The sequence below is a fragment of the Bos indicus x Bos taurus genome, chromosome 21 (genome assembly GCF_003369695.1).
Source record: "Bos indicus x Bos taurus breed Angus x Brahman F1 hybrid chromosome 21, Bos_hybrid_MaternalHap_v2.0, whole genome shotgun sequence".
NCBI lineage: Eukaryota > Metazoa > Chordata > Mammalia > Artiodactyla > Bovidae > Bos > Bos indicus x Bos taurus.
In genome coordinates, this window is record NC_040096.1 from 28,665,864 (window position 1) to 28,688,942 (window position 23,079).

At 42.7% G+C, this 23,079-nt stretch overlaps 1 protein-coding gene across 5 annotated transcripts in view; it reads right to left on the bottom strand.

The window, feature by feature from the left end:
* The window catches only part of TJP1 (tight junction protein 1), a 259,492-nt gene that overhangs the window by 223,521 nt on the left and 12,892 nt on the right, over nucleotides 1-23,079 (bottom strand). The window lies entirely within an intron of this gene.

The window sequence follows — 23,079 nt, forward strand, 5'->3', positions numbered from 1 at the left end:
TAGCAATTCTACATCTAGGTTATACAACCAGCAGAAACAAATGTGCATGTACACCAAAGGACTTACACAAGTAAACATCCAACAGCAAAATTTGATCACTAGAAGGAAAAATGGAGAACTCCACTATCACAGTTGTAGGAGTGAACACATTTATTTCAGTAAATTAACTGATAAAATAGAGAAAATCGAAATAACTAGTAAGTCTAATCTAAAGTGACTGGGCTTCCCTGGTGGTTCAGATGGTAAAGAATCTGCCTGCAATGCAGGAGACCCAGGTTTAATTCCTGGGTGGGGATGATCCCCTGGAGGAGGAAATGGCAACTCAGTCCAGTAATCTTGCCTGGAGAATTCCATGGACAGAGGAGACTGGCAGGCTACAAAGAGTCGGACATGACCGAGCAACTCACGCAAAGTGACTGGAGAACTCATTGTTTTCAACCCATTGGCATCTTAAAGAAACTGACTTTATCAGGCAATATGCACATTTCAACAATTATCAAAGAAACATCATCACACAGACTGCATTATCTTACAAAAATGAAATCAGAAATCAAGGGCAGAAAGGTAACCATTTTGTGTCCTTCTTAGAAATTTATGAACACAGGTAGAAACAATCGTAGGTCAGAGAAGAAACCATAAAGGATATTAGAAAATACTTATAACTAACGACAATGAAAGCTCTAGATATTGCAATAGGACTCATCTATACCACTACTTAGACAGAAATCTGGTGTTGTAAGTGTATATTAGAAAAGCAGAAGACTGAAAAACACTAAGCTAAATGTGCAACTCAAAGATGAGGGGAAGAATGAGCAGAAGTTAAGAGTGTGTGAGGAGAATGATGAAATTAAAAACAAACCATGACAAGAAGCAACACAATCAAAAGCTGACTCCTTGACTAAAAGAAAAATACAGAAGGTACAAAGAAGAAATACTGGGATGAAAAAGAGAGTCACAGTGCAGAGATAGCTGACACTAAGAAAAAGACAGAATATAGTGAACAACTTTATGCAAATAAAAGTGAAATTTTGATGGAGAATGAAAAGTTTTTAAAAAACTGTAATGAGACCCCACTCATGATCCAGTGGTTAAGACTCCATGCCCCCAAAGCTCGGGACCCAGGTTTGATCCCTGGCCAGGGAACTAGATCTCACATGTCACAACTAAAGATCCCATGTGCCACAACAAAGACCTGGCACAAACAAATAAATAAATACTTTCTTAAAAAAGAGAGGAAAATATAACATCAAAATTAACTCAAGAAGAAATGTAAAACTTGAATAAACCTAGAAGCACTGAAGAAACTGAATCAGTAGTTCAATATCTACCCTTCAAAACATATTATTAATAGCAACAAACAAAAATCAGCCTTCAATGATACTTTTGGCAAGTTATATCAAACATCGAGATATGGATAAATTTTTGCTTACACAAACTGCCCCAGAGAACAAGAAGGGAAGGAATCAATGCCAGCTCATACCATGAAGACAGGAAAGCCCAGAAACCCAAGTAAGTAAGAACAGCACCAACATCTCGGTTTCTAAGTAGATGCAAAAATCTTTCTAAAAATGTTAGGAAACCCAATTTTGCCAAGTCTTAAATAACATCAACATTGTCAAGTACAATTTATTTAAGTGACACAAAAACAGTTTTACACTATTAATAGAAAATACAACAGTAGAACTTTGTAACTCACCACATTGACATGAAGATGTCAATTAAAATTAAAAGAGAAACACTGGATTAGCTTAATAGGTATAGGAAAGGCACTCTTCAAAACTGAACACTAATGATACAAATTATTAGTAAACTGAGCCTAGGAGTTCTCTAACCTAATAAAGGTGACCTACAAAAATATGCAGCAAATACCACCCCTAAGGGCAAAGCATCACAAGCTAAGAGGACCACTATCACGGCCCTCATCCGGCCATGCACGGGGGTGGCCTGCACAGATGGAAGATGAGCAGGGTGGCATGAGGGCCCAGACAAATCCATCACAACTCGCAGGGACCAGCAGAGTCTACAGAGAATTTCCAGGAAATCTAGACACTATGAGAATTAAAATGGCAGGCTGCTGATTCTAACACCAAAACACAAAAGTCAATTACATATCTACATATAAGCAGTTAGAAAGCAAAAATAAAATTTAAGCCATTTACAATGACAAAAAACTAACAAATCTTACAAGTCATATAAGATGCAACTTTACTTAAAACAATTTTAGAATAGAGAGACATGCTTTGTTCAAGTACAAGGAGTACAAACTATAAAGAGATTAATTCTCCCCCATTCTAATTCTACACGTTTAATGTCATCCCAATCAAACTCCCACGGGTGTTTTGTGTGGAATCTGATGACTGATTATAAAATGCGGAAGGAAGATAGAAGGGCCAAGTGTAGTCCAGGCAGCCTTCAACAATCAGGGTGAGATGGGAAGGCACTTTCCCCACCAGCTTTCATGATTTGTTTGTGAGTTACAGTAATTAACACCACATGGTCTCAACATAGGACTAGGTAAACAGATCAGTGGAAAAGAACCTTCTATTTGACAGATAAGGTATTACAGATCAGTACAGAAAAGATGAAACTTTTCATGAATAGCATCCATGGTGAAAAAAACAAAGCAATCTCTACCTCTCACAACACCCAAAAAGAAATCTCAGGATTAAAGACTCAAACGTGAAAAGCAAACGCTAAAACATTTTTTTAAATGTAAGGGAGAACATTCTCTTTATGACTTGGAGAAAGAAAGGGCTTTTTAAATAAGACATTAAGAGAATAAAAACCATAAAGAAAAAGACCAATAAACATTAAAATTAGGGTCACAAAGTAGCAAGTGAAAGGTAAATCATGGATGAGAAGACCTCTGCAATGAATATTGCCATTAGAGGACTAACAACTACAATGTATAAAAAGTTCCTACAAATCAATAACCAATCTTCTCTGCAAACAAATCAGCTCATTCTTACAACTGCGAAAAGTCTCCATTTTTGTTTCCATTTTGCAAAAGGAATATTTAGCTTCTCTGAGAGTTATTCTTCTCTTATAATTTTCAACATAGAATTCTAAAACTGATTTGAATAGTATTAGAACTATTAAAGAATATTAAAACTAATGTATTTTAGGGACTTCCCTGGTAGTCCAGTGGCTAGGACTGGACTCCCCCAATGAAGGGGGTCTGAGTTGGATTCCTGGTCAGGGAACCAGATCCCACATGCCACAACTAAAGATCAAAGATCCAGATCCCAGGTGCCACAACTAACATCCAGTGCAGCCAAATAAATAAATACAATTTTAATACTAATGTATTTTAACTATTTTTATGATTAAAAATAATTCATAATTGTACAAACTTTATAAAGACATTAAAATATACATTTGAAATATTAAATACTTAAAATGTTGAAGTTAAATGGAAAAGAAACAAATTTAAAAAATTAACATCATTAATAATCCTTGATGCATACACACATCCCTGTGAATATTTTAGAATTTTTCTCTAGACTTTCTATTAATACCTACAGACATGTCCATGTACCTTGAATACATTAACATAACACATGCATGACCATTTCAGTTGGGTCTGAAATAAGGGCAGGTTGTTCACATGCCGACACCGTCCATCAACAGGAGATGCCAGCCGACAAGTGAGGCTCAGAGCAACAACAGTTAATGTCACTCCTAGAGGAGGAACCGTCACAGGAGCGACAGCTAAGCACCAGCTAAGGACCACATGAAGATGGTGGGTTAAAGAAGTCTTGGAAAAACAGGACGCAAAATTGGAGGGGTTAAGACGAGAATCAGTACACTGTGAAAGGACTTCAGGAAGATGATACTGTCAACTGATGGATCCTGCAAAGAAGTCAGGACAATGGCTGAAGAAAAGGCATCTGAGAAAAGGCATTTCACCTGGTGAAATATCAGATTACGAGGAACGGGAAGAATAGGAGACAAAGCTGTGTGTGGACCTCACAGTCAGCAAACTTGGCAGGAAGAGAGGGTGACACACCAGCGGAAGTTCAGCCTGGTCCACCGAGAGATGGGGATGCGGGAAGAGACAGGAAAGGAGGGCGTGGCGGCCTGTTGACAGCATCCCCACAGGGACCGGCCCAAGCTGAGGATGGACAGGTGGAGGGCCTCCAGCCAGTAACTACGGTCAGCTTCCTACCAGGGCCTAGCACGGGACAGAAGCCTAAAGCAAGACGCATCCCGGCAACTTGTATCTGACAGCACACAGAATACAAAAAAGAGAAAAGTCTCTCATTCTGTCTTTGCTTCAAGTCACTCATGGCAGGAGAACCAAGATTTGAAAGAAATGTCACAAAAACTGATGCTGAGGGAAATTTTTATAACTAGGTATCTGATGACACAAAGGACAGATAAGCACTTGTTTCCTTAAAAGAAAGAAAGTCCTGACTTCTTCCATATTATCTTTGACTGTGTCAATCTACACTACTGGTGAATGCCATATGTAATGAATGTCTCTGTGCTATGTGGGCAACTGCATAAGTGCTAATTTAAGACACAAAATTAAAAGCCAAATAACTCACGGTGAAGCAACCCAACCCGTGTTTTCTTAAACATCTGTGATTAAAGCAGGAATGTGGTGATTCACAATCCTCTCCAGGTTACCCTGGGGCGGCGCCCAGTGGTGACAGGGGTGCAGGCCAGCTGTGATCTCCCAGCCCCTTTGGCATCCCCTACACTCCTCCTCGAAGTGCCCTGACTGATGCTAAATGGAGATACCCCTATGCCAAGCCCCAAAACTGGAGAGACAAGGACGGTGACTGGCCGCTTTAATTACTCCTTAAAACAGATCTAAAATTCATGAGTAATAAATTTTTTTTCAAACTTTAAACTTTTTATCTTATATCAGGTATAGCCCATTAACAAACAATGCTGTGACAGTTTCAGGTAAACAGCGAAAGGACTCAGCCATACACATATATGTATCCATTCTCCTCCAAACTCCCCTCCCACCCAGGTTGCCACATAACATTGAGCAGAGTTCTCTGTGCTATACAGGAGGTCCTTGTTGGTTATCCATTTTAAATATAACACTGTGTACATGTCCATCCCAAACTCCTTAACTATCCCTTCCCCCTGGCAATCATAAGTTCATTCTCTAAGTCTGTGAGTCTCTTTCTGTTTTGAAAGTTCATTTATATCATTTCTTTTTGATTCCATATATATGGGATGTCATAAGATATTTTTCCTTCTCTGACTTACCCCAATGAGTAATACAATTTTTAAAAGAACACTTATCTTCTAAGTGTACACATGACTGAAGCTTATGGCTGAAGTGTTTGGAACTTCTAACATGGTTTTCAGCTTCAAATACAAATATTAGAGGCAAAAGCTAATCAGCTTTATTACAGGAAGGGTGTGAAGAGCTGATGTGATTTGAGGAAGTAAATAACGCTTGCAAAGACTGTCATTTGACTGAATTTACAAAATGTTCGATAATTCTAATTTCTGAAATAGCTGTGACCTTCCTATAAATCATTCAGCTAAGGGTGGACGTCTCAGAGGTGGTTCAAATCCACGTACGAGAGGCAAACTCTCAGAAGTACCTGGAGAGTGACCATCAGAAATGAAGTCAAAGCACCACATCCTCCCTGCTTCCAGGCACGCTTCTTCTGTTTATTACATTAATACCCCACAATACACCTGTATGTCTCCCAACACTCGGCATTTAACTCTATTAGCTGAAACCACACCATAAACCATTTCTTCTCTCTCTCTTCAGAGGGTCCTTATTCTCAAATTTCTCCTCAAATTCCACTCTTCATATTTACCTTCTCAACCTCCTCTGCTCCAGTCATCAAAAGTACTCGACTCTGCTAGCCCCCGTCACTTTTGGCATTACTGTCAGGAATTTTCTTAAAATTCTGGCATCTCGCCTGAGGTGCAGGTAGCTTTACAAGAGCCACCCAGAGCAGTGTTAACACGACCAGGAGAGAACAATTAGGAATGGGCCAAACTAGCTCCCTTTACAGAGGAAAGACCCTGGCCCCGACTCCATTCCAACTGTCCCTCCTAGAGCCACACCTGGTCTCAGTGCCACTGCTCCCCTGACAACTTCTTAAACTTCCACGCCCAGCACTCCAGCCAAAGCTCCTGAATTCTGCACTAGGCCCACTGACACTCTCTCTTCTGACTTCATGTCCTTGCATTATCACTTTGGCCCCAGGGGCCATCATCTCCATCATCCTCTCATCTAGAACTTCAATTCTCCCCACTCGATCTCTTCTGGACCGGCTAGCCTGCTGCGCCAGGCTGCAGAGCCTGTCTGGAGAGCATCACAAAGGCCCGCAGTCCCCTGCAGTCATGGTCTCTGACCTCAGGGTCCCTCAACCATGCCTGCAATCCCTGCCCACAGTCCCAGTCACTTCCCTCTCCTTTCGTCCCTCAGCAGCAACCCTGCATCATCACCTCTCCTAGGAAGCTCACCCAATCCTTCCTCCTGACTGGTGCTTTCCATGCCCTTCCAGCCCACCTTACTCTGTGCACACTATTCAGTTCTCCTCGCTGGCGCGGGGCTCCTTACTCTGTGCTGTGAATCCCACCCACCTGCAGCAGCAGAGCCCTCTATCTCTGTCCCTGCTCCCCTCTCCCACCCCAATAACTCCAAAGGATCCCCCAGGCATAGAAAGATGCTCAACACTCTCCCATTTCTACAAAATGGCATATATTGAAAATGACAAACTTCCGTAGACTAGGTTTAACACTCACCAAGTGCTAACACAGCGGTATGCTTAACCTTCACCATATCGTTTTACCTGTGCTGTCAGTAGATGGCTCCCCTGCTCTTTCCTGTAGACGCTGACTATTCTCATCCCTGAGCTGCTGATCAAGCCTCCAGCCATCCTGTGGGATCAAAGGGACCATCCAGTGGCTCCCCAAATTGAGGCTTTCTTTCTCACATCAGCAGCTCTGATCACCCCACCCCCAACCTGGTTTCAGCTGGGACTTGGGCACCTGCTGGGACGGCAGGTGACCCTGGACGCCCACTGACTCCATTTGCTTCCAACCAATCTCCTGACAAAGAACCAGCTTTTTCTGCTGAGGGTCCTGACTCCATCTTAACCCTAGGAATTACTAGGGGTCCCTTCACCTCAACTTCACATCACTATACTTGGGAGCTGAATAAAAGCCTGGCCTTTAGGCAGCTCCTCCTAGGTGGACAGTTAAGACTCTGCACATGGGACATGGGCTGTCCTGCTGCAGCTCAGCTGGTCTCCTCACCCCTGGCTCCCCTGTTCCTCTTATTTTCTACCATCTCCAAGCCATCTCTCATCAAATCTATGGCAAACACCCATGCCACAACAGACAGGCATTTCATTCACTACATATTTTAAGTTCTGGTAAGTGTTACAACCAGGGCTTCCCTGGTGGCTCAGTGGTAGAGAACCCACCTGCCAATGAAGGAGACTTGGGTTCAATCCCTGGGTCGGGAAGATCCCCTGGAGCAGGGAATGGTAACCAACTCCAGTATTCTTGCCTGGGAAATTTCATGGACAGAGGAGCCTGATGGGCTATAGTCCATGGGGTCACAGAGAGTCGGACATGACTGAGCGACTACATAACAACACAAAGTGGTATAACCAGATTCTGAAATCTACACGACTCATCAGTGGTGAGCAAACGACACTATTACAGACCCCATTATATTTCATTATCATATATTATATATAACAATGAGTGCTTTATGGTTTATGCTCAGAGAAGAGCATCATTTTAAGAGCACAGAATATGTGAAACTGTTCAGCCAAAAACAAATAAGAAAAGGTTACTATCAGGTGGTCATAAACTGGAAAGTCAGATCCTGAACAAAGATTTAGGAAGTCTTAGGCTTACAAGGGGTTAACTGGTGGCTCAGCAAATTAAGAATCACCTGCAATGCAGGAGATTCAGGAGACTCGGGTTCAATCCCTGGGTTGGGAAGATCCCCTACAGAAGGAAATGGCAACTTACTCCAGTATTCTTGCCTGGGAAATTCCACGGACAGAGGAGCCTGGCGGGCTATAGTCCAATGGGGTCACAAAAGAGTTGGACATGAATGAGTACATACACACACATATACACAAACACAGGCTTACAAATATACTGGTTTCCACTGGATAAATTCTCTATTGTCTCATTTTTTACCATCCAAACAAAGGAACTGATAATGTTTTTTAAAAAAAATGATCCAAAATAAATCTGAGAAAACACAGAGGAAGTTAGCTATAACTTTATATATTGTATCTTATGAAATTAAAATGAAGAAAAACCCAGCATGCTAAAACCCACAGGCACTATTGTACTTCATGACAGCACCACAAAGCAGAATTTAATAACTTCAAAAAGCAGGTATCTAGGACTTCCCTGGTGGTCCAGCGGTTAAGAATCTGCCTGCCAATGCAGGGACCATGGGTTCAATCCCAGTTTGGTAGGATCCCACTGACCGCAGGGCAATTAAGACCTTGCACCACAACCACTAAAGCCCACATGCCCCAGAGCCCGTGCTCCATCACAAGAAAAGCCACTGCAATGAAGAGCCTGGAACTGCAACTAGAGAATAGTCCTCACTCCCCACAACTAGAGAAAAGTCCATGCAGCAACAAAGACCTAGTGCAGCCAAAAACTTTTTTAAAAAACTAAAAAAGCAGTTATCAGATACCATCTGCATGTGATGTGCAAAGGAAACAATAAGTATACATCCTAAAACAGACAATGCTAATGCCTGACACAGTCCAAGATACAAAATGACAGAGAGAGACATGCTGAACACGCTATCATCTGGAGAGTAAGTCAGGAAACAGGACAGCCCAACTCTGTCCTCTCCTACAGGACGGTCTTGGGAATGCTACTTCTTCAGCAAGGCTGTCCTTGTGCCCTGCTCAAAATGCACCTAAACATGAGAAAGTGCAAGGAAGAGCATGTCTCTTCACTAGGAAGAAATCTAATTATCAGATGCTAAATCCAAGTGTTACGCAAAAACAAAATTTAGATGAAATAAAATACGGCTGCCTCAAAGCATTAGCAGGTCTTGCCAATCTCACTGTACCTCACTAACAATTTCAAGGAGGAAAACATAAACATTTGAACCATTTAAAATTACACAGTCCACTAAACATTCTGCTGTGAACACAGAACACATGGTGTGCTTGTTTTATAGGACATGTACAAAGAACCACATTTATGTGGAAGCCAAGGTTAAGACTTTAAAAATACGAACAGTAGCGATAAGAACATGCTGAATTATATAATTTCTAAAATGTTGAAAATGAAGTCTCATGCCAAAATAGTAGGAAGATGCCAGTGATTATGAGTTATTGAAATAAGATGCAGTAACTCAAAGTATACAGTAAGAGGAAAAGGGAAAAACTAAAATATTTTAAAATCTAGTTCATGATTTTCATTTTCTAATTATAATACATCTTTAAAAATTTAATACATGATAGAGAATGGAAAAACAAAGTTAATAAATGCTTACAAAGATGGTTCCTATAATAAATGCTTACAAAAATGGAAATGACTATCAAAATATGATTTTTAAAACAACGGAAAGCTAAAATCATGTTTGGAGTACATGTATATAGCTAGTTTCAAAGAATTTCAACTAAGCTGCTTTTTTAAAAGCAATCAAGAAAATAGTTGACTTCTTCCAGACAGCAGAGTCCCTAAAGCACTTTCAGTTTTCATCCCAAAGAAGAAAACAGAGCCACTGCTGTCATCCTGCTGCTGCTGCTGCTAAGTCGCTTCAGTCATCTCCGACTCTGTGCGACCCCATAGACAGCAGCCCACCAGGCTCCCCCGTCCCTGGGATTCTCCAGGCAAGAACACTGGAGTGGGTTGCCATTTCCTTCTCCAATGCATGAAAGTGAAAAGTCAAAGTGAAGTCACTCAGTCGTGTCCGACTCTTAGCGACCTCATGGACTGCAGCCTACCAGGCTCCTCCGTCCATGGGATTCCCCAGGCAAGAGTACTGGAGTGGGTGCCATTGCCTTCTCCACATCGTGCTGCAGCTATCCTCAATTATCAGAGTCCCCAGCATGTAAGTCATCTTTAGACAAGCACAGGGTGGCCCCGTACACTTCTCTGCCCTCAACAGCACCTTCTAAATACCAAGAGCTTCCAGAGAGTCAAACAACCAAACACCTTCCAGGTGGAAAGGCCTTTCACTTTCATTTCCATCTTAAAGTCCACCAGTCACAAATTTAAGCAGAGGTGCGACAGGCAGGAAGTAGGAAGAAGGAAGCTTTCAGGCAGCAAGGCCCCAGTGGCTGGTCCTCTTGGGTGGCAGGTCACTTGCTGGGAAGCCCTGCCCCCAAGTGGCCACCAGCTATCCTGCCCAGGCAGCAGGGAGAAGGCCATGTGTTCTGTAGAGATCCGGGAATAGTCTCCTACCAGACTCTCTCTCTGCCCAGCCTCAGGCCCAGTGTCCTGGACCAGGTGACCACATGCAGGTAGCTTCCCCAAAGGGAAACAGCTGCCAGGCCCACGGCTGCCTCACGGAGAAGCCCTTGGGGGCTTCAGCCAAAGCTGACTTTCAAGATCTGAGCCCCAGTAAATGGATATCTGCCCTGCTCACACCTGTATTTCACTGCCAGTGCAATACAGAAAAGGTTGTGTGTGATATCTATGACCTTTTCATTAACAGTAAAGTTGTATGTAAAGGTCATGGATGGCTTCCTCTGATTCTGGGGCCTACAGGACGTCCCAGTGTCCTGGCCCTGCTGTGTTCCTCCTCTGCCCTGGACCAGGTCTGTGGGCTGGGACCTGCTCTTCCAGCTGCCTGGGCCTCTCCTGTCAGGCTTCAGCCTCCTCCCAAGGCAGAGCCCTCAGCCACCAACCTCTGCCCACCAGCCCCACTTCCCATCTGTCCTGTGCCTCTGTCCACCTCGGGGGCAGGCTCTCAACACCTCTGAAGGTGAGAGCCAGTTCCAAGCCGATGGGGGACTCTCAGAGCAGGGGTGGTTTCCAGAAAAACCAGGCCACGTAGAGATCAGGGAGGACTGGGTCTTGTATCTGCACCCAGACAGGCTCTGAAGAGCAAGCGCTCCTATGATCTATGAAGTTACCACTGAAGAGAAGTGGCGTTACCCTCCCCCACCCGCCACCAGAAAGGACACAGTGAAAAAGCACCGAGGACATCAAAGCCCTCCTCTCCGCCTGCTGTCCTCTTAGGGCCGCCCCAGCTCAGGCCAAGAGTTGGCACCTCCTATACCAGGCCCACAGTCAACAGCCCTCACTACTGACTATCGAGTGACCACAAATGTGGGCATCCCAAAGACAGCAAACAGCAGAGACAGCAAACTACACATTCTGAATCTTTCATTTCCCCTCCTAACACTCAGCAGCTGTTGGTTGCATGCAACAAATTTGGGTAATTTCTTTTCCTTTTTATTCAGTTACAAATATTTTCTAATTTTCCTTGTTATGGTTTCTTAGACACATCCATCATTTAAAAGTAGACAATTTCCAAATATATGGGTTTTTTAAGTCTCTTTGATATTAATTTCTTATCTTAAAATGAGAAATTTTGAAATTTCAATTGAAAATGTTGCAATCTACGGGGTCACAGTAAGCAGCACACCACTTAGCAACTGAAGAACAGCAGCAGCAACTCTGCAATCACTCCCTGCACTTTTTCAGTCTTTTAACTTTACTGAAGTCTTTTGCACTTCGATGGTGGCTCAGATGGTAAAGGGTCTGCCCACAACGCAGGAGACCTGGGTTCGATCCCTGGGTCGGAAAGATCCTCTGGAGAAGGAAATGGCAACCCACTCCAGTATTCTTGCCTGAAAAACCCCATGGACAGAGGAGACTTGTGGGCTACAGTCCATGGGGTTGCAAAGAATTAGACATGACTAAGTGACTAACATTCACAATTTTACTGAGGCTTTCAATGGCTAAGTCAAAGATCTCTCTTGGTAGATGTCACATTGCCCTTGAAAATATGTGGGGTATTTTCAAATAGCTTTTGATATGATTTCTAACCTAATTCCACAGTGATAAGAGAACAGATTCTGTATGATTTCAATACCTTTAGACCATGAAATTTTGGCACCTAGATTTATGTCCAGTTTCTCCTGGTTTTATAGTCTATGGGAACTTGAACAGAATTTATATCCTACTGTTGCATGAAAATCATATAAACCCTAATTACACTGAATTGGTTCATAGTGCTTTTCAGGTCTACTATAACCTTCTACTTTTCTGTCTACTTATTTTATTAATTTTTGAGAGTTTGATATTGAAACTTCAATTAAATATCTTATCTACTTAAAAAATTATTGTTATAGTAGAACTATATGTAACCTTGTTCTGTATTTTCCAAATCTCCTGTAAATGGGTTATCATACTTTCATAATTTAAAAAATAAAAAAGAGAAAAAAAGGTCACATAATAACCAGGTAACCAATTTCTACATATCCTTGAAATTACAGTGTGTGTGCACACAGACACAGGTATACTATGTTATTATTTTTTTTCAGAGATTATTTATTCTGTTCAGCGACAAATATGGAAATCAAATGACTCAGTTACTTGAGTTAAAAGTAATAAAACAAGATCCTTTCTAAAAACCTGAAACAGATCCATTTCAGGTCAATCAGTTCAGTCACTCAGTAATGTCCAACTCTTTTCGACTCCATGGACTGCAGCACGCCAGGTTTCCCTGTCCATCACCAATTTCTAGAGCTGGCTCAAACTCATGTCCATCAAGTCATCTCAATGCCATCCAGCCATCTCATCTTCTGTCATCCCCTTCTCCTCCTGCCTTCAATCTTTCCCACCATCAGGGTCTTTTCTAACGAGTCAGTTCTTCACTTCAGGTGGCCAAAGGACTAGAAATTCAGCTTCAGCATCAGTCCTTCCAATGAATATTCAGGACTGATTTCCTTTAGGAGGGACTGGTTGGATCTCCTTGCAGACCAAGAGACTCTTGAGAGTCTTGGACTCTCTTGGACTCTTCTCCAACACCACAGTTCAAAAGCATCAATTTTTCGGTGCTCAGCTTTCTTTATGGTCCAACTCTCACATCCATACATGACTACTGGAAAAACCATAGCTTTGACTAGATGAACCTGTATCAGCAAAGTAATGTCTCTGCTTTTTAATATGCTGTCTAGGTTTATCATAGCTTTTCTTCCATTTTAGGTAAAAAAGTATTATTTCCAAAAATTTACTCATTTAGCAGACATGAAAATAATCTTTTTATTTCTATAATTTTTTCAACCTCTTTTGCCCTGCCTGCCTGTCATCCCACTGTCCTCGGCTAATGTCACTAGCAACCCCCAAACGCTCCCCTCCCTATCCTACCCGCCACTGTAAGTATAGAACCTGGAGGCTGAGTTCACTGCCCTGGGCCCTCTCATAGCCCTGGAGGAGGTGCTGTCAAGAAGATGGTACAACTGTCAGCGTCCATGACATGGCTCTTTGTTCTGTGACTATACAAAATAATTACACTGTTTCTCTTCTCAAGATAAAAAGTAAAAAAGACAAATTCTGGTTCCCACTCCTTAAATGACCCTCTCTGACCACAGGCAGGTCCTTTCCCCTCCTCCACACACCTGCAAGTCATTCACTCCTTTCTGGAAACTGTCCTCCTCAGCTAACACCCATCCACAAATGTCCTCTCCTCGCTCGCCTCCTATGCCCCACCTTTGACCTGGCCATGCTCTCTGGTTCACGCTTTAGTTCTCTTAGTTCCCAGAAGCATCCTCATAACAGAATCCTTTTCCCCCAATGAAATGGAGCCTGTTCTCCTGCCCTCCTGAAGTAGAATAGGTGAACATGGAGCTCCAGGCTGGCGGGGAGGGTAGAGCTCTGCAGAGCTCCAGGCTCAGAACAACCTGCAGTCCCTTACAGGGCCCTGGCAGCTCCCAGCTCATCCCCATACCCTAGCTCCCTCAACCTGGGGACACCCCCCACCTTCCCCCTTACAAAGTCAGATGCCTCCTTCAGGTCCAGTTCCAGGTCAGTTCTTGGTGATTCTCTTCGGCACCAGGCAGGGATGAGCATGGCCTCTACTACTGTCTGTGGTGGAGTGATGTTGTTGACATTTCTGCCTTTTCTATTAAATCAAGACCATTTAAAGGCAGACGAGATGGTGGTGGTGGTAATGGTGTGTGTGTGTGTGAGAAAGAGAGAGAGAGAGAAAGAGAAAGGTGTGGGAGAGAGGGATTCCAGATGAACCGAACACAAGGCTCAGGAGTGTTCTGCAGTGGGCTACTGTCTTGCTCTGCATGAATAGAAGTGAGGCTATGGGGCGGGCAGTGACTAGAGAGCTGGAGGGGAAAGTGGCCACAGACCTCCAGTCCTGCCCACAAAAGGAACCGGAGCCCTTGAGGGAGATGGTCAGACAAAATCCAGGAGCAGCTTTCCTGAGACTGAAATACAAACTAATGCAGAAAACTAAACTAAAGGCTTCTCCACGCTTCCCAGGTGGCACTAGTGGTAAAGAACCCGCCTGTCAAAGCACAAAACAGAACAGACAAGATTTCAATCCCTGGGTCGAGACGATCCCCTAGAAGAGGGCATGGCAACCCACAGTATTCTTGCCTGGAAAATCCCATGGACAGAGGAGCCTGGCGGGCTACAGTCCATGGCGATGCGGAAAGTTGGACATGAATGAAGAGACTTAGCATGCACATGGTCAACTCACCAGTTGGGAATTTCTCACTGGCCAATTTCTCTGAGTCTCTGGCTTCTACCCAGTTTGCTCAAATATATACACTGTGTTCCGCTTCCCTCCATCCAAAGGTTTCTCATTCAGTGCTTGTAAATTGTATTTTTTATATTTTTTCCTTAAGACCTAAATTTCTAAAAGGACCGTTTTCTCCTCAGTTCTGACAAATAAAATCCTGCCTAAAACTAGAGCCAACAAACTTTGTAACTAGCAGTTGTTAGTGAAAAGAAACTCTGAAGAGATCAGAGATATCAGCAAAGGTCCAAGATGGAGACAAAATTCTGAGTTCCAAAAGCAATCCAACAAGCCTGCTGGATAAAGACAGGCTGACAATGTTACAAGAACAAGAATGATTAGCATGTGTATACCTGAAATTTGAAATTAAAAAAAAATAAATAAATAAAATAATCTTTAAAAAAAAAAAAAAAAAAAAAAGAATAGTAGGACAAATACATGAATGCATGAGGGTCTGCCAGCCCAGAAAGCAATCAGAGGGGAAAGGGGAATTTAAATTAAAGAAAAGAAAAAAAAAAAAAAAGAATGATTAGAGCCGCTGTGTTTATTAACCATTTACAAAGTCCTTGTAAGACTGTCTGTAAGAGTCCCTTAGAAACATCTGGACATTCATAGTTTAATGGAGAAGTGACCATTACAGACAATGCAGCTCCCACTAACTGGCTGTCAACTGACAACTGCATTCAGACTGGTCTATGGAAGTCATGAAATCACATCGGCAACCTGATTCTTTTTTTTTATTTCAATATTGAATTGGCTGTACTGGGTCTTAGTTATAGCATGGGGATCTTTAGCTGGGGCATGTGGGATCTAGTTCCCTAATCAGAGATTGAACCTGATTGAATCAGAGGGTTCCCTGCATTGGGGGCACAGAGTCTCAGCCACTGGACCACCAGGGAAGTTCCAACAGCCAGACCCTTCTGTTCCCCAAGCTGAATCCTGTGACTCTGGGAAACTGCTTTGGGTGGTGATTCTGGTGGATCTCTGTACCCTCCAGCCACGTTCCTTCCACAAAGGGCCGGGACTGGCCACAGCACATAGGCACCCAGCGATGCGGCCACTCAGGGAGCCGGGACTGGTGAGGACAGACTATTTCTGCTTGAGCACAGAACCTGAGGTTGGTCGTGAGGAAACACGGAACAGACCCCGGATGAGGATGTGTTCAAACCGCCAATAAGAGATACGACACCCAGAAACGATGCATGCTTGGATGGGAGATGTGGACTGGACAGAACTGCCCTGACAGTGCTGACTTCCTGCCTTGGTTCTATGGGCTGCATCGTGATTAGGCAGAGAAAGGCCTAGTGTGAGGGAACTAAACCCAAAAGAGTTTAGAGGCCGTGGGACATCGTATCTACAGCTTGCTCTCAAGCAGTTCAAGGGACTCTCAAGAGTCGTCTCCAACACCACAGTTCAAAAGCATCAATTCTTCGGCAGTCAGCTTTCTTTATGGTCCAACTCTCACATCTATACATGACTACTGGAAAAACCATAGCTTTGACTAGATGGACCTGTGTTGGCAAAGTAATGTCTCTGCTTTTTAATATGCTGTCTAGGTTTGTCATAGCGTTTTTACCAAGGAGCAAGTGTCCTTTAATTTCATGGCTGCAGTCACCATCGGCAGAGATTTTGGAGCCCAAGAAAATAAAGTCTGTCACTGTTTCCATTGTTTCCCCATCTATTTGCCATGAAGTGATGAGACCGGATGCCATGATCTTAGTTTTTTGAATGCTGAGTTTTAGACCAGCTTTTTCACTCTCTTCTTTCACTTTCATCCAGAGTCTCTTTAGTTCCTCCTCACTTTTTGTCATAAGGGTGGTGTCACTACATATCTGAGGTTATTGATATTTCTCCTGGTCTTGATTCCAGCTTGAGCTTCACCCATTCTCACATTTTGCATGATGTACTCTGCATATAAGTTAAAAAGCAGGGTGATAATATAGAGCCTTGACATACTCCTTTCTCAATTTAGAACCAGTTCCTTGTTCCACATCTGGTTCTAACTATTGCTTCTTGATCTGCATATAGGTTTCTCAGGAGGCAAGTAAGGCAGTCTGGTATTCGCATCTCTTTAAGAATTCTCCACAGTTTGTTGTGATCCACACAGTCAAAAGGTTTAGCGTACTCAATGAAGCAGATGCATTTCTGGAACTCTCTTGCTTTTTCTATGACCTAACTGATGTTGGCAATTTGATCTCTGGTTCCTCTGCCTTTTCTAAAACCAGCTTGAACATCTGGCAGTTCTTGGTTCATGTACTGTTGAAGCTTAGCTTGGTGAATTTTGAGCATTACTTTGCTAGCATGTGAAATAAGTGCAACTGTGTGGTAGTTTGAACATTCTTTGGCATTGCCTTTCTTTGGGATTAGAATGAAAACGACCTTTTCCAGTCCTGTGGCCACTGCTGAGTTTTCCAAATTTGCTGGCATTTTGAGTGCAGCACTTTCACAGCATCATCTTTCAGGATTTCAAATAGCTCAGCTGGAATTCCATCACCTCCACTAGCTTTATCCATAGTGATGCTTCCTAAGGCCCAATTGACTTTGCACTCCAGGATGTCAGGCTCTAGGTGAGCGATCACACCACAGTGGTTATCCGGGTTATAAAGATCTTTTTTGTACAGCTTTTCTGTGTATTCTTGCCACCTCTTCTTAGTATCTTCTGTTTTTGTTAGGTCCATACTGTCTGTCCTTTATTGTGCCCATCTTTGCATGAAATGTTCCCTTGGTATCTAATTTTCTTAAAGAGATCTCTAGTCTTTCTCATTCTATTGTTTTCCTCTATTTCTTTGCACTGATTCACTTAGGAAGGCTTTCTTATCTCCCTTGCTATTCTTTGGAATTCTGCATTCAGATGGGTGTATCTTTCCTTTTCTCCTTTGCCTGTTGTGTCTCTTCTTTTCTCAGCTACTTGTAAGGCCTCCTCAGACAGCCAGTTTGCCTTTTGCAATTTTCTTGGGGATGGTTTTGATCACCACCTCCTGTACAATGTCACGAACCGTACAGGTTTTGATTATGCTTCTCCTGGGACATCATACTGATGCTGGGGCACACACACCTTTCACAGAGCACCAGATCCATCGTAACTTAACCCCTTCAGATTGGCTTGAATTAAGCATTAACTATCTGGTCTGTACAGTGGTGAGCTCCAGACCTGCAAGGGTATATAAGTGGATCTTGCCAGTTACTGACACAATACCCACTTCCTCCTTCTTCCTCACCAGCAGAACCTTACTTTATCCCCTATAGCCCTGTGCTACCAACACTTCCCACTTCTTCTCCTTCCTCAGAACTGGGGAGGACAACATGACACAGTTGCTGCCAAAGAGATATAGGAGGACATCCCTAAGAGAACATGATCTCCTCTGAAATAACTGGACAAGGCTTCCTGGGGACAAAGTCTCCCCTTTAGGCTGGCTCTGGCTTGTGCTTCTCAATGGAAACACAAGATATGAGGGCAGTCCTGCAGCAGCCATGTGGAGGCCACAGGAGACAGGCCTGAGGACCCAGGCCTACAGACTGAGGGGGCGTGCACAGGTGGAGAGAGCTGGGTCTCATCACAGCAGAGGGCTGGTGGGCCCATGACTGCCTATCCTAGAAGCCTACTGAGAAAAATCCTTGGCAGCTGATTTTATTACTATTATAAATAACATTAATAAATTACTGTAATTCAATCACCCAACTCTTACATACATATAGCTGTTGTTTGTTTATGGATTTTTTTTTTTTTTTTTTGCACTTCTTTGGTCAAAGAGCCCAAGCTAAGCAAATCAATACACATCATTCACCAAGTCCTGGTCCAGGAAAAGGCCTGATGAAAAAAATGGGAAGGGGTAAAGGGAGCTCCAGGGGAGGGTTTCCATGCTTGTAGGAGAGACTCCCCTCCTTCCAGACCTCATCCATGTGGATGTGAGGCCTGTGCCACACTCATCATGTGACAATCCTACTGATGAAGTCCACTGGATTCAGTGAGTTCTGAAGATCACCCCACTAGATTCTGCACCTCTAGGAATGTGACCTGATAAACATCCTGAAAGTTCAGGCCACTCTGAGTCAGTGTTTAACATGCAATCAGGAACATTTTCACTGCCTCAAAATGTGAAGGGCATGGCAATTTTGAGAACAGAAGCTGCCATAATCATCTCTTCCACCATCATCACCACAACCACCACCACCACCACCATCTGTACCACTACCATCACCTCCATCACAATTACTGCCACCACCATTATTACCACCATCATGTCCATCACCTCTGCCACCATCACACCTCCATTCCACTGCCACAACTATCGCAGCACCACCACCACAATCATCCCCATCACCACCTCCATCACCATAACACCAACTCCATCACCACACCAGTACCATCTCCACCACTGCCACGTCCACTATCACTACCAACTCCATCTCCACCACCACCTCCACTATCACTACCATCGCCACCACACCATGACCCTCACCACCACCTCCACCTCCAACACTTACCTCCTCTACCTCCATCAGTACCGCCACATCTACTTTGGTTATTCAAACAAAATGTTCCCCTTACTGCTTCATGTTCAGGCATATCCCCCGTAACAGGAGCCAATATATGAAGCTGCTTCCTTTTCCTGTATGTCACACGAGTGCCATTATTTTCCATGTCCTTTTGCTCCTCAGCCTCACCACTTTAACATTTAGTGGTCTCTCAGCTTTCCTCTACTCAGCTACCATGGCTATTGAAGCAAAGAGTTAACCAACACAATCAACCAACAAACACTGAATGAGCACAGACCCGTCACGCTCAGCATCTGGGGAATACAAAAGACATGCTCACTGCCTTTGAGAAGCTGAGGCACATCATCAGTGGGGAGTAGACCATGCACTGAGAGGCGAGAATGCAGTGAGATGTGCAGATGGCCTGGGGTCAGCATCCCCAACTACACAGAGATACCCAAAGAGAAGAGAAAGATGCCACATCATTAGAGCTCAGGGTGAGAGGAGCGGAGAGGACCCACGAGGCTCACTGCTGTTTCTTCTAAACTCTCCTCGGATGAGGCAGGTGTGGGGGTCAGCAGGGAACAGGGAGCAGCAGACTCCTCCCACCAAACCAGGAAGCAGGGTTAGCTGGTGTTCAGTGTCCCATGCATCTTCTCCCTCCACAGACTTTGCACCTTACCTGCCAGCTTGTCATTCATCTGTCAGGCACCAGTAAAGCAAACCTGACATACGGCCAAGGTCAAAGGGACATTTAGTTTCAAAATCAGGCTTCAGCATGCTGCACATCTCACAGGAGGAGGTCGTGGGGAAGGGAAGAAGGAGAAAATTTCGTCACTGAAATTCCCACAGGGGTATAAGATCTTCCAAGAGCCTACACAGATGCCCCTTTACCAGGAGAAAATGTTTCTTTTCAAATGTGAAAACTGCTGATCATTACAAAACCACAGAACTATTATTCATGCAGCAGTGAAATGTGACTTATTGGCCCCAAAATGTAACACTCCAAATAATATCTTCACATATAAATACTCCTGGAAGGGTTTGAAACATGTATCATTTTGCCTAAGGGTTCTCAGTGATGACTGAATCCTTCTTTCACTCAAGGCTAAGTGAACAGAGACATAAGTTTTTAATTAGTTCACTGTTTCCATTTATTGTGCAGAGTTTTTGTAGTATTTCTCTGTTGGAAGAAAGAGAAATTAGCAATCAAGGTTTACACCCACAAAGTAGGAAATAAATTCCTTAAGTTCACGTTCAGAACAGCTTCCCAAATGGAAGGAGTCCCACCCAGCTGGCTCCTATTTTAGAGGGGAGGAATAATTAAGAAAAGCCATCAAATTCCAAGCAGTCTGTTGAATTTTTAAAGTATCACTTAAGACTCTTTGACAATACACTTCAGGATCCGAGAGGGAGGAAGGGACAGAAGTGAAAATGCAACTCGATGGCTCTAAAGTTGATGCAAGGACAGTACAGTGGCATGGAAGAGCTAAGAACAGAAACACCATTAGCTAGATCTCAAGACTTCTCTTCTTCATATGGATCATCAATACATCACTCCATCACCCCAAGGGAGAAAAGGAACTTGTCACGTTGTTTATATAGCATTTTACACATGAAAGTGTTGAAGAACGGCTCAGGTTTTCTAGGTGTAACACATCTTCATAACAGACTCGTCCATTCCAGGCCTCGCCTGAGAAAACTGTACCAACATCCCCGGGAGCTGTCTGAGGACCTCGGCAGACTGGATGGATTCCAGTCCCCTCAGGAAAATGGGATGTCAATCTATGATGCTGCAGGGTTTACCAAATGAACTGGAAAGACCATCTCATTAAATCCCCACAGAGAAAGCTGAAACAATCACCTCTCCCCAGGGGTGAAACGGCATCTCTCTGACGCCAGAACCAAAGCCAATGGTCTCAGCTGGAACTTGAAGCCTCTCAGCCAGAAATCAGGACCTTGACACCATGGCAAGTGGACCTGCTGCTCCACTTGCCAAGTTCTTCCAAAATCAATAAAGATTGCATTTTTTCTCAGGCAAAGTTAAAAGCAAAGTGTAAAAATACTACATGTTCTTCTGCTGGTCACACAAATTTGATATATATCCACATGAATGAAGTTTTAGTTCATGACCATGAACTTAGACCATGAACTAAGTTTTAGTCTTTCAATTTCAAGGCTCTCTGTTTACTATGGCAGCTGACAAAGGAAGCCATAGAGTTAATAAAAATTTTTACAATTTAAAAATTACCGTACAGTATGACAAATTTTCCAGTCTGCTTGAACTAGAAGAACATCTCTAAAGAGAGTCCTGCAATGGCTGAGCTATATCCTGACGACAGTGAGGGTGTGTGCTCCTGTCCCATTGGAAGTCATCGTGGACCCTTTCCCAGGGAGCATCTACCTGTTAAGACTTTGCGGCAAAGGTTTTAAAATCTGGTTCTCCACAATTATATGGTAGAGCCAACTGCATTAGAGAATCAAATCTAAATACTTTTTGCCTCCCATGAAATCCTTTTCTAAACTGTTTTTTAAAAGGGTAACACTCCTTTAAAAAAAAAAAAGATAAAATTTGAAAGTGGGGGGATAAAGTCCTTTTTCAGCCCCAGGCCAAAGAAACTCCATGTCCTAATATCTTCTGGATACTACAGTATTATCTGGCTGCAGCTTGTGGTAGAAAGTGGGAATAGCCAAGCTGGGAGAGTGTTCTTTCTATTATTTTATTGTTCAGAAAATCATCAGTTCATTGCTTTGCTAAAAATGTTACATTATGTTCATTTTAAAAATTTCTGACAATCTAAAAATGTTAAACAACAAAATATAAAATTGCTGCCCCACCAACCATAACTGCAAAAACCTGAGACAGAAAATCAAATTGCAAAAAATGCAAACTGATTGTGGTAATTACATTTCATTAATACATTCCCATCGCTGACAAGTAGATGAACTGTCAGAATGTGGCCTTTCAATGCACTCTGCAGAAAGTAGAACACCAAAGTCAGAGCCAGGACAGTGTGTGCGGCCAAGTACATCCCATACCAGTACCCACAGCTCCTCCCCAGAATCCACTTTCCTGAACTCAGCTGTAGCTCTCCTTGAACCTAATGTCAGAATCTTTCCCCAGAGAGATGTTAAAACGTTTCACCTTTGAGATAAAGTCAAACAAGAAAGATCATCACAAAGAAATAAACTAAGTCTGCACCTGGCCAGTGCTATTTTTCCCATGCTTAGACTGTAAACTATCTTCAGCCAAATCAGCTCTTTCATACACAGAATGAGACAGGAAATCTACCATCAATAATTTGTAATCATGATCATGACAATAAAAAGATAACTCTATTAACCAACTTTTCCTCACAGATGAAATAATCTATTATTTGAGAAACTGAAGTTAACCTTATAAGAAGTTAAGCTTTTCTCCTGTCACATTCCAGAGAAATTTTAACATCTTCCCCAACCACAAAAAATTGTTTAAGCAAGTAAGCATACTTTATGACATGCCAAATTAATCAGTTAGCTGATTATGCTTCAGTAATGATAATAACAATAAGATTTTACATCATATAAAATAATTTGATGGAATTTCAACTCTCATTTGTATATTATTCTCAAATTTGAATTAACAAATAATTAAAATTTGTTTCTCAGTTCGCTTTATTTTAGACAGACTTCTATTTTCCTCTGTCACTCTGGTAGGTCTACTCAGCAAGAATTTACCATCTTTTTACCTTTTTCAGTTATTGTTTGAACATCTTCTGATAGGTCACATTTTACCTTCTTAAGACTGACATGGTCAAGTGTACTTTTAAGTAAAATAGTTGGGTAAAATTATTTTAATGAAGATGTTGGAAAATGAAGGAAAAAAACCCAAAACATCCATTATTACTAAAACTTTTCATCAATTATAG